A 12,312-nucleotide genomic window follows, 5' to 3' on the forward strand; every position below is an offset into this window, starting at 1 on the left:
TTTTCGGTGGTGGCACCTTGCCATGCGAGGTGGATAGGGCAGCTTTCTACAAAATTCTGCAAAATTCTTTGGTAACAGTGTGTGTCACGCTGCCCTTCCCCATAGAGCCCAGGCTGCCAAGCATGTGGATGAATGCACCCTACCTTGACCAAGGGAGGGTCTGTGGCAGGCAGGACCCCAACCCCACCTCTGAGCACAGTCAGGCCAAAGTCTTCCCCCTTATTGCCTGACCTCAAGGGAGAAAGTCTGGAGAACACCAGTCCTCTGCCCATCCTCTCTCACACTACGTCGGTAATGATAATTGCTAACATTTATGGGGCTGACCTGTGGGTAAGGAGCTGCCCTTTGCATTTATTCTCATTCACCTTCCCCAACAACCCAATGATATACGCATATCATTCTCATTTTACAGATGATAGAACTGAGGCTCTACATCGTTAAGGAACTTGCTCAGGGTCACAGAGCTGGGAGTAGTGAAGCCAGGATTCAAATACAGTTTTCTGACTGCAAAGTCTGTCCTCTGAACCACTAAGGCACAACAAAGCAACCTCAAACCCAGGAGCCTGGCTTCGGGAAGCATCAGGACTAACTACATTTTTGGAGTCAATAGATGCAAACAACTGATTTGGTAAGTCAAGCTCCAAATTAAATAAAGCTAGGGGTCAAAACACCTCCATCCTGGTCGGTCCTTCTAGGCAATTCTCTTAGGGGAGCCCGGTTCCGCATTCACCTGCCTTCCCTTCAGTTTCCCTCAACAGCCAGATCCATGGCTCTCACACACCCCGACTGCAGGGTTATCTGGAGTTTTAGGCTGGAGGGAGAGAGGTCTCCGGCTCCCTTCCCTCTCCTGTTCTGTTCTTCACCAACTGTCCCCAGCGCCGTGGTGAGCACTGGGGAGATGTCTCTGAGGCTGTCTCCATGTCTACTTGGTTCTGTGGCTCTGGTACTCATGGCCAGAGAGACACCAAGGGAGCTGGCAGCGTGATGGAGGAAATGAGACAGACTGGTAGCATAAGGCTCAGGAGGTTTGAGAGGTGGCCCCACGTGGGGGTAACCCATCCCTCGAACGTGCCTGTGCCAGTCTCTTCCCAGATCTGGAACTTTAGGAGAGCTGCCCACAGCACAGTGACTCTGCCAGGAGAAGGACTTGTCAAGTCTAGTTCTGAGCGGAGGCAGACCGAGGTGCTTGAGGGAGGCTTTTGGTGGTGCCCGTAAGAACCTCAACCATGAGATGGTTGCACTGTAGGGTAAGCCAGAGGGCAAGGAAGACAACTTCAGAGTGACAAGCAGCCTGGTCACTCCACCAGCAAGCGGGGTGCTCAACCAACAGTGGGGCATGTCACAGAGTGATTGGGCTGAAGGTTTTTTCGTTTTGTTTTCTAAAATACAGCCATGTTTTTAAAACTACTGTCACCACCCCAGTAAGGGGTCAAATGAATTTACTGGAATTTGACTAGCTGTATTTTTCTTAATGAAAGAGAATCTAATAGAATGGAAAATATCAGAATGTAATTTTTTGAACTTTTTATTGAAACATAGCATACATCAGAGAAGTGCAAAAGCTAACATATGTTTACATATGTAAGTATGTAATATATATTACAAAGTGAATATATCCAGCACCCAGAACGAGAAACAGAACATAACTAGCACCCCAGGAGCCCTCTGCGAAATATAATTTTTGAAAGAAATTTTATTATATTAATATTCCAACATGCCCTCCATTGTCATGGTTTATTTTGAACTTTATGAACCCCCCCACACACACACACACACATGTAAACTCCATTAACGACAGGGGTTTTTGTCTGTACTATCACAGGCACCTAGAACAATGCCTGACATATAGTATGTGCCAGCAACATCCATTGAATGCATGGAGTGCATCACAGGCAGTAAAGATATTGTTTTGTTACATTTTTGTTTTATTGTGTGTGTGTGTGTATGTTCTGTGTCTGGAGGTCACAGTCAAAAAGTTCTAAAAGCCACTGCCAATAGTTTGAGAAAATATTGGAAGTTGTGAATCTGGCCAGGGAAATGAGCATGGGTGAAGCAAAACAATATGCTAAGTAGATCAATGCTTCTCAAACTTCAGTATGCATCTGGATCACCTGAGGATGAGGAGCTTGTTGAAATTCAGATTTGATTCAGCAAGGGAGTGGGGAGCAGAAGGGGTGGTGCTCAGGGGACCACACTTGGAATAGCAAGGCCTTGGACCCAGAGGTTCTTAATACTGTTGCACATAAGAATCACATGGGAAACTTTTAAAAATACTTATGCCCAGAACAATTAGCTCAGCATCTCTGGGGAGGGGCTCGGCACCTGTATCTTTTTAAAGCTCCCCAGGTGATTCCAGTGTGCAGCCAGAATTGGGAAGGGCTTGGCTAGAATGTAAACTCTGTGCGAGCAGAGATTTTGGTCTTTGTCTCTCTACCATCAGTGCCTAGAACAAAGCCCAGGCCAAAGCAGGGGTCTGGTGAGGCCTGAGGTCTGGGCTGGTCCCTGAGTAAATGATCTGAGTTGACAAAGGTCAGAGTTCTTAGTGGAGGTGAAGGGAGGGATTGAGGAAGGAATTCTTGGGCATGAGCGGGTATCTGCTAACCCCGGCCATGTCCTCCCAGGACTGGGAACAGACTGTGCCTTCACCCTATCACTCAAGTCAGCGTTCCCAAGCAAATTAGTTTTCGGAATCTTCTGGGGTGTTTGGAGGACACGCTGCCAGATGCTCCCACGTCTGCCCTCTCTGTCCAGCCAAAAGAAAAGGCCTAGATGTGAGTGCCAAATGAGCTGAGAGGTGACAAGCCCTGGGGTCACAATTGGCTTTTTCCAAATGGAGCATCGTGGAGTCCTGGATTTCTCACGCCCCCTGGTGGACACCTAGGGTTAGCATTGGCAACCAACAAATTCATCAATGGGTTCAGATACTCACTGGGCCCCGTCAGGCACAATCATTCAAGACATGGCCTAATACATACAACTTTCAACCTAGTTGGAGAGACAAGACTAAACATGATGTACTGGCTCCTTTGTTCTTCATCTACTCCTTCCTTAAGCCACTGAAATCCAATGAGGAGCCATCAGGGCTTACCTTTAAATGACAAGGTATTTTTTCACTTTTTATACCTTCTGCTGCTCCTCTCTCCTTCTTTGCTTAAATCCCTCCCATCTGTAGGTAGACACCCTACAATCCTTGTCTGCTCCTTCCTCCCTCTGCTCCAATGATGACTGTCCTGGCACAGCCATACCTTCTGCTTTTTTGGTCATCCTCTCCAGCTTGGGAAGCTCATTTCCACTCACACCCTGACCCCCACCCCTGTATCTGAGTTAATTAGGTCCACATGTGTAGAGCCCCCTCCATTTGCAGCTACCCTCTTGCATTCAGTTAAGCACCAGACACTTCTGTTTGTTCACACTGACCTGAGGAGTGGGCAACAGAATCCAAACTCAGCCCTCCCCAACTCTCTCCACTACTCTCCCTGGCTCTCATTGGCCCGGAAACCAGACTCATGGCTTCTTGACAGCATTGTTTATCCATCTCCATCTTCAGCCCTCTACTCAGGCCCCAAATATTGCAGGGTTCCATCTTCTGTCTCATCATCTCATTCACTTCCCTGCTGTCCCTCTCAGCTACCATCTTGGTTCTTGAGTCCAAGTCCTAGTTTCACCACCTTCATTTTTTCAATCAAATGATAATGCTACCTTTGAAATGCCAGACACCTAACTATGAATTTGCTTCCTGTCCAGTCCCCTCACAGGGAGAAAATAGGATTAGACAAGACAGTGCTGTTGTAATCAAGAAGTTAGGATTTGAGGGATGATTTTGATTACTGAATCATTATATAGTTAATGCTTTTTACTTTCTGGTATATTAGAATAGACAGAGGGAAATACTTGAAATCTCTGAATTGTAATTCAACTGCCTTGATCTCTGATAATGATTGTAAAGCCTTTATCCTGTGCTCTTGTGATTCTAAAAACCTTGTAACTGAACTTTCACTTGTACCCATTTGTCTAGTTTTTCAATGTTAGTCTTAGGATCAGTAAAGACAGCCCCTGATGTTTATTAATGAAGGGTCTTGGGCCAGCCCAAAGCTAACCCACCCCAAGTCCAAAGTTATCTTGATAACTTTGGATAAGCTGGATAAGCTGGATCTAATTAAAATGGGCCCACCTGATATGTGCAGTAGCTTAGTGTCATGGCCCAAGAGGGCTTTTGTAGCCAAAGGAATAAAGAAAGCAACGGACACATTCTGAGAAATGAGCTTTTATTATGGGGCTTACCTACAGGGTGGGGAGTTGAGTCACATTGCACTGAATTCAGGAGCTTCTCTGAATGGATTCAGGAGCTGCTCTGAATGGCAGTGGGTTTAGAGCTCAACGTGAAGACACTTCGCACTTTGATGGGGGGAGCTGAATAAGCTGGTTATAAGGGCTTGGCTCAACAGTCCAATGGATATGAGAGCATAACACGGGAGTGGGGCTCTTACCACGTAGGGAAAGATTGATTGTAATCAACAGGGAGCAGGGAAAGATTATAGATTATCTTGTAGATAACAGAATCTCAGGGAGTTTCAGGGAGGAGGTAGTTATAGATTACATTTAGCACCTGAAGCCTGATTTTACAAGGAGAATAGGTCAAACATTAACTGTCCTAGGTCAAGGAAACTGCTGTGTGCAGTCTTCAAGGCACTTGGGGAAGGCCCTGGGCCCGGGGCTCCCACAGTCCAGCCCCACACAGCAATGTGCATTGACCATAGGAAAGACATTACATCCACAATTTACAGCAGCAATGCAGTGAACAACAGAGTATGAGTAAACCAGTACATATGACAGTAATCCTATTCAAGTGGCACCATGGACAAGTTAAAGAATTAAACCATTTAGACACAGGATCATCAGATAAATGTTCAATATTTTGTGTATGATCTGGCATGTGATTAAGAGCTTGTGTTACAGTCTGTGAGTTGTCAGGTACATATACACAAATTGAATATTAATTAAAGCACAGGTACACCTGGGGCTAAAATAGCTAAAGGATAAAACTACCAGGCAGTCTGCTTTATGCTATATCTAGTTTTTCACCATTTCTTAACTTTGTCCACAGAAATAAATTTCTCTTTTCACAAACTTTCTGCAACTTGCTATATCCATACAGTTTCTGTCCTACATTTTCTCCTTTTCTTCATTCTGAAACAAGCATTTAGGACAAAACTACTTTCCTTTTCCTTTTAATACAAAACATCCTTTATACCTCTTATGCTTAAGTTACCAAAATAATTTTGGAAACCATTTTCAAGCAAACATTCTACAGCATACAATTACCGCTGACATTAAAACTTCTTAGAATAATGCTAAATACTTAAAACCCTTTAGTTAATGCATTATTGAAACAGTAATATACAATTTTTTAACAAGAATTGATAGTACATGTAGGAACAATATATAAGCTGAATTTTCATTAGTGAATAGAAGAGTTCCAGGTGAGGAGGTTTTTAAAATGCCGTATTTTCTTCCCCTGTGGGGAGCCCTTCGGGGTCAGATCTACAGTTAATTTGGGGTTGCAAAGTCACACATACAGTTCCCTGAGGTATGGGGATCCCAGATGGGGAATGCAAATAACCTTTGGCATAATACCCCACGGGCTTAGGATTCTCAACCAGGGTCCCCCTATCACTGTCCACATGTATGGGGACCCTGAAAAAAGGCACTCAATTTTTCTAAGCTACATATGGTAGTTCATTAGTTGGCCTTGCCCACTGGGAAAGCCAGCAGCAGTCCTGTAGCCATATTGACGGTGGTGAAGGCATAATTTGCCGCTTTCGACAGAGGAAGGGGCCAATATAGTCTATTGCCATCAGGTGAAAGGGATCTGGTCTCAGCCAATGTGGTCAGGTGATAGGCAGCTGAAACTGCTGCACCGGCTTCCATGGGGTCTGGTACCCTTGGTGCCTGGTTTTCTGATGCAGCCATTCAGTCATCTCATGCATCGTTGGTATTAGGCTGTGGAATTTCACTAGGGCATCTGCTTCTGCATTACCTGGCAATGAGTTAACATTATGGGCAGAAATATGGAAAGCAGTTACCTTACATCTCTGGCAGGCCATCCAGATGTCTTCCCAGAGTTCCTTCTCCCATGGGGATGGTCAACCACTTTCCATTGCTCCTAGTTCCATGTGGCCATCCATACTGTTAGACCTCGATATATGGCTCAATTATCTGGGCAGTCAAGGTATCTCCTGGTTCATGGACAATTACCATCTGTACTGCCACTGCTCAACCCACTGGCTGCTTTGCAAAGTTCCAGTCTCCCACCAGATGGTGTCAGTACTTGGGTGGACAGCCACTGCCATCCAGGTAGCATGTTGCCCAAGTGCCAATCCATCAATATATCATGCAGAGTCATGTATACTCCCTTGCACATCAATGGTGGGTATGGGAGGAGCCACTTCAGGAGGATCAACAGGAGGCGGGGCATGCTGCTCTTCCACGTGGGAGACCAGCCCTAAAATTTCATGCATCTCTGCACTCAAAGGGCTGCTGTTAAAAATGCAGCATTGTAGGACATAGGCTTTCCATTTTGTCAGTGTGCTTAGCTGAGCACTCCCTGAATGGGGCTTATTTATAATCTCCTGTAACTACCCCTGTATGGGTATAGCCATCCATAAGGTCACTGGGAACCTTTGAGTTAGACCTTCCACTTGTAAGAGAGCATTATAAGCTGCACCCAATTGCTTTTCCAAAGGGCTATATCTGAGTTCTGTGCCCTTCCATGGTTGGGACCAGAATCTCATAGTTACACATTTAGCCAGTTGCCTTTGCCACAAACTCCACCCAAGGCCAATATTGGCACTGGCCACATCCATTCACAGCGTATATCGGGGTCCACCCTTCCTCACACCTGTGCTTGCATGATAGTTTGCTTAGCTTTCATAACCACAGCCTGCCATGGAAAATCCCATTCCCAGGCTTTTCCTTTTCTAATTAGGGTGTACAAAGGTTTTAAAATTTGTACTAAGTAGAGTATAAACACTTTTCAATAACCTAATACACCAAGAGAAGCTATTAATTGTTTAGGAGTTAGCAGTGTAGGATAACTTTGTATTTTAAGAACAGCTGAAGGAATAACCTTAGTTTTACCCAACCAGACAATACCTACGAACTTGATGGCATGTCCAGGCCCTTGTAATTTGCTTTGCTTTATTGCCCATCCTCAACTTTTAAGGTGGGTCACCACTGTGCTAGCAGCAATTCCTAGTTCTGGAAAAGAATTACTGGTTAGCATGACATCATCATTATAGTGCCTTTTCTTTAAATCTTTTGCTACCAGTCCATGGCAGATGGTGGGACTGTGGAGGTATCCTGTGGAAACACAGCAAATGATCATTGTTGGTTTTCCCACATGAAGGTGGACACAGTCTGGCTGGAGGAATCTAAGATACTCAAATAAGCTTTAGCAAGGTTTAACACAAAGTGAAATTGGCTTAATTAAGTACTCATATCCTGCAACAAGGTAGCTATATTCAACACAGCTACGAACAAAGTAGTTACTAAATTAAGTTCAATATAACTAACAGTCATTTGCCAGGTACTATTAGTTTTTTTCATTGGCCAGACAGGGCTATTAAATGACCCTGGTAATTTATACTGATATATTATCACAGTACATCTGGGGGAAGTCACCTTTTGTTGGACCAAGGACGCACATGCTTACTTGCCTTAGTTTTAATTTCCCAGTCAGACAGGGGCTCATCATCTTTTGATGAGGAGTCAACAGGGTCCCACACTTTAGGGTTCCAGTCAGGGGAAGCTAGGATATGCCTAACTTGCCCTTTGGGCAGCTTATGCCATCTTACTCTAGTGCACTGGCATGCCAATGTTTCTAAACTTTTATCCAGAGCATCTTTGAATCCTGCTTGGGTCAACTGCATATCCCTAACTTCAATTCTTCTTCTAAGTGGCAGATTACTGCATCAGGTGTTAAGGCCTTTTTTTGTTGCTGCACACACAGCCTCCAAGAGTGGACAGGATACTGCTGCAGCAGCCTGATGGCTTTCCTTTTTCTCATGAAATTCTAGTAGTCCTGTGGCCAGTTGCAGGAGGGTTATTAGTCCAGCCAGGGAATTATGTGCATCTCCATACTCCCTCAGTAGACTCCATTCATCTAGAAGGGTAGCCACTCCTCTCCACTTAGATGTCACAGGCCACCCTGGTATCCCACCCAGGGACTTCCCCTTACCCTTCCCCAAGTTGATGTCATCAGTGCTTGGGATTTCTTTAGTCTCCAGCCTGGCACACCAATTGTCACAGCCCAGAGGGCTTTTGTAGCCAAAGGACTAAAGAAAGCACCAGACACATTCTGAGAAATTAGCTTTTATTATGGGGCTTACCTACAGGGTGGGAAGTTGAGTCATGTTGCCCTGAATTCAGGAACTTCTCTGAATGGATTCAGGAGCTGCTCTGAATGACAGAGAGTTCAGAGCTCAACGTGAAGATACTTCACACTTTTTTGGGGGGGTAGTTTGAATAATCTGGTTATAAGGACTTGGCTCAATAGTCCAATAGGTATGAGAGCATAAGGCAGGAGTGGGGGTCTTACAATGTAGGGAAGGGTTGATTGTAATCAGCGGGGAGGAGGGGAGGATTATAGGTTGTCTTGTAGGTAACAGTATCTCAGGGAGTTTTAGGGTGGAGGTAGTTATAGATTACATTTAGCACCTGAGGCCTGATTTTACAAGGAGGATAGGTCAAACTTTAACTGTCCTAGGTCAAGCAAACTGCTGTGTGCAATCTTCAAGGCACTTGGGGAAGGCCCTGGGCCCAGGGCTCCCACACTTAGACTTTAAACTATAAGCCACCTATACTTCATTATAATACTAAAATTCATACCCATGATCATATTAAGGCTGCCATTTTCTTACGTATGTGACTAAGCATGTAATCGATCTGTGCATGCTCAATCACTAGATCACCTCTAATTACATAATCTGGAGCCATCGTGCTCATTATCCTAAAGTCCGTTCATCTTTTGATTCTGTAAAACTATCAGAATTACTGCAGTTCAGGGAGACGGATTTTTGGGCCAATAGGCCATCTGATCTGCTTCGTGCCTAGCAATACACTCTTTCTCCTTTTGAAACCCTGGTGTCTCAGGAATTGGTCATTTGAGCATTTTGGGCAAATAATCCATCACCTTTGTCTGGTAACACTTTGATATTTACATCTTGATTGTAAACGTTCTTTAGATGACCTTGCTGACTTCAGTCTCTGTGCCTCCATGTTAATTCCGCATTTATCTTCCTCAAACATCGATTTCATCATGCCAATTCCTTACTTAAGAACTTAAAATTACCCCTAGTTTTCCCTAGGTCTTTTGCAGATCACAGCAGGTCTATAGGAGGCATAATAACAGGGTGGGAAATTGGGCCTAGAAGGGCCAAGCAGCAGAAACTATAAGTCAAGATACATCTGTGGGTTAGAACTCAAAGAAATCCTGTTTCAGAAATCAGAAATCAGGGCAGCAGTTGGAACAGCAGATATATGTCACCATTAGCAAGGATACTAATCTATAACTCCTGCAGTGGTGGGTCTGTCCATAGTAAAATGGCAAATTCCTGGAACATTAGCTTTAGTCATCTGAGAGACCTCAACATTAATAGCCTCAAAGAAGGCATTCAGATGTTTAGAGCAAGAGGAGCATTAGCTGGGAAACCCAGAGTACCTGCACAAGTACCCAAACAATGTCTATAAAATAAATACAGATTATTTCAGTCTCATCAATAGCACATCTGTGTGATTAGGATGCAGAAGAAAGGATTGTGAAGGTACCTTAAAAGGATAGAATTGAATCCGAGTTTGAAGAAGGGAAAGTATATTCTCAGAGGGAAGGCATCTTGGGACAGGGCTGGAGAACATTAGATCTAAAGCCCTCCTTTAGCAATGGAGTAACTGAGATTCTGGGAAGTATAGTACATTACCCCAGGACACTAGCAATTCAAAGGTAGTGACCAAACTTGAATTAGACTCTCCATGACCCTGATACAAATCCAGGGCTCCTACTCTACTATTTTTCCCTTACCCAACTCCCTAATCCCTCTAACACACACATATATGCTAAGCCAAAGCTGAGCTGCAAAAACAGAGAAGAGAGTAAAAATATTTTTATGAACTGTGGGAGTTTACATATAGGGGTTATATATGGTCCAGTCTCTGATTGGTTAGAAGTGATGGAAAAGCACCTGAAGGCAATGGTTGTAGGGACCAGCTGAGTATGAAGGAAGGCTGGGACTGAGGCTAGCACAGGGATATGTAAGATCATGAGGCCACCTTGTCACTCCCTGAGCACACATGCATGCACACATGCCCACACTTTTTTCTTGTATACCAGCAGCATCTGTGGGTAACAGTCAAACATACTTGAGCTGATGAGGTCCTGGTCCTGGTGTTAACACTTATGTAGGATGGATTTCCTTTTTGCAGGGGAGAGGAATAGGAAGAAGGGTAGCAAGTACACTAGAAACAAGTCAAGCTAAAAGCCTCTTATATTCATTCAAATATAAGACAATGAGAATACAGGAAAAGGAAGGGGCCATGGCAATAATGGGGCACCAAAAAAGGTCTTATACAATCTCTTTAGTTATTAAGGGAATTAGCCCTTCCTATGTGGAAAAAAATATTTTTATCAGTTTGTCAATTACTTTATGATTTGGTTTATGCTATTTTTTCTCACCATGCAACTGTAATTTGGATGTAATCAGTTTATCAATCTTTTCCCGTGTAGCATCTGGTTTTTTTCTTTCTTTTTTTTTTTTTTTTTCATGCTTTGAATAGCCTTTCCTGCCTCCAAGATTATTTTAGAATTCTCCTGTATTTGTCTCTAGAACTTTTATGGTTTCTTTTTTAAATTTTGAATCTTTAATTCATATGGAATTTATTTTGATGTGGGAATTGAAGTAGGAATCCAATTTTTATAATATTTTTCTAGACAGCTATTATCAGCTCTATTTTGTTTTAGGATTAGGAACAGTCAGAAGCACTTTTAACCACTGCAGAGAGGAGATAGCACCATGGTTGCTGGAAACCAGAAGCCACACTGAGGTTTGTGTAGTATTAAAGAACAAAGGAATGAACTCGAATGGGGAAAGACCAAATCCAGGACACCTAGATTGGTGGAAACTCTTTATCAAGAACCCTTAGATTGCCATTCACTTCCCCAATCCACCTAATCAGGCAACTATCCCTCCCTACCCAGGCAGAAGACAAGAGATTTACTCTCCAGAGGGGTTGAAAGAGAGGACACCAAGCACACCTGCGTGGGAGAGTGAGGCACCATATCTAAAGCATTGTGGGAAAGTCTGCAGACTAAATGGTCATGCCCCAGCAACTTCTCTCCCTGAAATCCAGAATATTAGGAACCAGGTTTATAATTCCCCAGATAAAAAATGTCTTCCTCCAGGAACTCCTTTTGAGGGAAATAGATCAATCCAGGAAAAAATACCTATAAATATTAACCCTTGGGTGATGCCTCAGTGAAATGTAAGGGTCTCCACCAATTTTAGATTTCCGGCTACTAAAACAGATACCATACAATAGGTTGGCATAACAACAGGAATTTATTGGCTCACAGTATCAGAGGCTAAAGACTTGCATCCTCCCCAGGTTGATATCTTCTGGCTTGCCAGCAATCTTTGGAGTTCCTTGGCTTTTCCATCAAATGGCAATGCACATGGTGATATTTTCTCCCTTCTCTTCTGGGTTCCATTGACTTCTGGCTGCTTCTCTCTGTGGCCTTCTCTGTAAGGCCACGAGTAACAGGATTAAGACACAACCTGATTCCGTTGGCCACACTTTAACTAAAAATAACCTCATCACAAGGTCCTATTTACAAGTTCATACTCATGCGAATGGATTAAGATTAGGAACATGTTTTTCTGGGGTACATAATTCAATCCCAAACACCACATGGTGACTCTGCTGAAGGTTCACCAGTTCACAAATGCCACCCATACCATACACATGCAGCATTGACTTTCTCTCTCTCTCGCCAAACACTACCAAACACCACACCACATACTTGGGGTAAGCTTCAACATGAAAGACATACTAACAAGAAAAAGAAAATACTCAAAGATACAGAAACAATGGGAGCAGAAGAAGAAGTCAAAAGAACACTAATATTGTCAGATGAAATGATATTGAATCCGTGAAACAAGTCCAGAAGGCTATAAAAAGAAATACTTGGAGAAAAAGAAGTTCTCGAAATTTAAAAATATACAATAGCATAACTTTTCAGAGGAAAGGTTAGAAAATAATGTT

The 12,312-nt window shown here is 43.5% G+C and overlaps 1 long non-coding RNA gene across 1 annotated transcript in view; it reads left to right on the forward strand.

Annotated features, from left to right (window-relative positions):
* Positions 1-12,312, forward strand: part of LOC119535044 — a 100,962-nt gene that overhangs the window by 563 nt on the left and 88,087 nt on the right. The window contains exon 2 of the long non-coding RNA XR_005217154.1: positions 413-628. This is a non-coding gene — a long non-coding RNA (uncharacterized LOC119535044). The remainder of the gene's footprint in view (positions 1-412; positions 629-12,312) is intronic.

The sequence above is a fragment of the Choloepus didactylus genome, chromosome 1 (assembly GCF_015220235.1).
Source record: "Choloepus didactylus isolate mChoDid1 chromosome 1, mChoDid1.pri, whole genome shotgun sequence".
Taxonomy (NCBI): domain Eukaryota; kingdom Metazoa; phylum Chordata; class Mammalia; order Pilosa; family Megalonychidae; genus Choloepus; species Choloepus didactylus.